Source organism: Saccostrea echinata, unplaced genomic scaffold, assembly GCF_033153115.1.
Source record: "Saccostrea echinata isolate AGI-Se365-2 ecotype Australia unplaced genomic scaffold, CSIRO_AGI_Sech_v1 ptg000051l, whole genome shotgun sequence".
Lineage (NCBI taxonomy): Eukaryota > Metazoa > Mollusca > Bivalvia > Ostreida > Ostreidae > Saccostrea > Saccostrea echinata.
The window spans coordinates 9269270-9272266 of record NW_026889800.1 but is presented as its reverse complement, the minus strand read 5'-3'; the positions used below and the strand labels follow the sequence as shown (position 1 = coordinate 9272266).

The following is a 2997-nucleotide window of genomic DNA, read 5'->3' as shown; positions in this document are numbered from 1 at the left end:
ATTCAAAGGTTATTGTACCGTGATGAATAACAATGGTGTTAATTAGCTGATCATCAATTCAATCTTAATTTCCAATGGTACAAGTAAAGCTTTCAAATATAATAATGTTATTTATAAAAGTAAAAATTAAAATCTACTTTTCAAAACGAGCTCATAGGAATTTTTTAACAACACACTGAAAATTTAAGTTTTGTAAATTTGAAGGGTTTGATATTCATAAAGATTTAGAAAGTGAAATTTTGCATTGCATGTTACTACAATTTTTTAACATGTTCTGTGTTATGTTTAATTGTATTTCAGCTGGAATCTGAGTTCTGAGTAATGATTGCTACAATGAGTTTACGACCAAGATGATAAGACATTTCAAATCTTCAAATTGCATTTTACTGGTAATTTTCAAATATACACATTTTAAAGACCTAGTCAAGTTTAAAGAATCTTCAAAACATGTCGGAAGCAGAAACAGAGAGAACTTTTTGTTAAGTTAAAAACATAATTAAAAAAATAATTGGAAGAAATACATGTATTTTTGTCAAAAGTAATTTAGAAGTTTTGTCTTCGTTTTATTTTGATTAGTTAGTTATGTTTTCTATGCATTCAACTTGCAAATTTTAAATTAGAAAAATTTTCAAATTCAACACAGATTTAGAGGAACAAAAATTTTTAAAGTAAATTTTAGCGAAATTGCTTGAAAACCAATATTCAAATATTTGCCAACATTTGATTGTTTCTGATTTTTATTTTTTTTCTCACAGCTTTTACATTTAAACTGTACATTCTCTTTCTCCTGGAAGTGCTTCAATCCTGTAACTACAGTAGAGTACGTTCACTCTTGTCCAGAAAATCGTCAGTCATGGAATCGTGCTGCTGAAAGAAAAAACTGTTCTGTGCACCCACCAACTTGTCTGCATCAAGAAAGACCATTATATCACTGTGTGACGAATCCGTGGATTAATGCAACTTTGGAAGTCTGTGCTCCTGAAACGTCCGTCGTTGGTTAGTTTTCAAATTCGAGTTCAAGCAGTTGCAGTGCCTGGTTAGACTGACCAAATGTTTAAATTTACACACAAGTCTATCTTCAGTTTAGTTCTATGTGCTCTTATGCTTAAAGTTTATTGTAATTGTCTTTAAAGAAACGATTAGAATTATTATGGCTTGCAGGAAGGTGTCATGCAAATAGAAAAAAAAATAAGCACCGTTTAACGTGTAATTATGAATCAATAACTGATAGCTTTGAAAAAAGCTTTATACGCAGCATATATATAATCATGTTTGCATATTGATTTTATAAAGTAATTCGAGTTTTATTGCAGAATTAAAATATTTCTTGACAAAGTCAATTTAGAATTTATTTGAATTTTGATATACTGACTTTAAGATTTGTGCATATTTCACCCTCGGTGATAATTGTAAGTAGAATGGCCACATATTTCACAATGCTGTTTATTATAAGATTGATCATTCTTAGCTCTCTGATTGGCTGAGATTCCAAAATTTCAGAAACTATACAAAGTTATGTTCACCTTCACGAGACCTTCCAGCTGAACATAACTTTTTTTTCTTAATTGTACCAAAAATAGATCATGAAAAGTTATTTCACCTCCATGTGAATATAATAATACTTTTCTTTTCTACAGAGCACCAAATATAGATAAGAATTTCCAAATTAATACAACTGGTTATGTATAATTTAAATCCGCTTTTCTCTCTACGTTTGTCTAGGACTTCAACAAATGTAAAATTTATCAAAGATGCAAGGTTTGATAAAGAAGATTGTTTCATTTTGATAATGAAATCATAACAAAACCTTATGGGCTCATGAATATTGTATTTCTTAGGTGGTTAAATCATCGTATTGACCTAAAAAAACAAAATAATTGTATATCAACATAAGTTTTATTCTCAAATGAAATAAAATGAATATTAGAACAGTTCTTCGATTTCGAAGCATTTAGAGAACCCTCCGAGAATCATTATGATGTTTTTTTTCTCATGTTCATATTTTGCAAAAGTCATATTTTCATATAACACTTGGATTTTAATTTTTTGGCGGATTCTCACTGAGTTATAACTTAATCCGCATCCAACAACTGCATTAAATGGGGAAAATTATCATCAGCATAAAATGAACGCAATGTGAGTTAAAACTGGTTGAATCTGGTTTAACTATATAATGTGGATCAGCAGTTTTTCACAATAAAAGTGGAAGTAACCTTTCATTCTTTTCAGGGTATTACTGTCCTGAATTTAACCTTGAAGGGGAAATAATTCAAGAAAATTACCAGGTACTTTGTAAGGAAGCCTCTGTCGCTTGTCCGTTTTATTATTATTCAACTGAGGTTTACAAATGTAAGTTACTGCCTTTGTTTTAACATATTTTCTGAAGTTTGTGAATAGGGGGATAAAAATATTAAAGACGTGCTTTTTCCCACCTGGTACATATAAATAAGAAGCACGTGTTTGCAAAATATGTGGACAAATTTTTTAAAGTTTGTTTTTTCCCCTGAAATTTGTCTTTGAGATTATACTTCAAGAAGAAGTAAAAATATCCAGATATAAAACTGTATTAAATCTTGATGTTGTTGAAGAAAAGTGAAATGTAAAAATAAGCAGGTTTTAGCTGACTGAAACATATTGTTATAAATTACAATAGCTTAAACCAAAAACTGTTCTAAGTGGACAAAATATCAAATAATAAATCATTATAAATATTAAATCAAATTTTCATGTTTTATTATTTGAAAAAAAAATGTAAAAAACAAAGGTAGATTCAAAGCAATGCAGAGGAAATTTGGACTTAATTTTTATTTTTTATTTGTTTTTCTTTTCTTTCTTCTTTAAAGAAAAACAAAACAAAAAATTTCGGTGTCTCGAATTGAAACAAAACTGTTTCAAATATATAAAAAGCATACCAGCAAAGTAAAATAAAATTAAAGCATTTTTATTTGATGTACTTAGTGTTGTGATAAGTAACATAAAAATATAGTTACAATACTT

At 28.5% G+C, this 2997-nt stretch overlaps 1 long non-coding RNA gene across 1 annotated transcript; it reads left to right on the top strand.

The window, feature by feature from the left end:
• Positions 1-309: 309 nt before the first annotated feature.
• Positions 310-2343, top strand: LOC133203425 (uncharacterized). Its single transcript, XR_009723414.1, has 3 exons — positions 310-389; positions 756-996; positions 2230-2343. It is a non-coding gene; the product is annotated as an uncharacterized LOC133203425 (long non-coding RNA).
• The last annotated feature ends 654 nt before the right edge of the window (positions 2344-2997 follow it).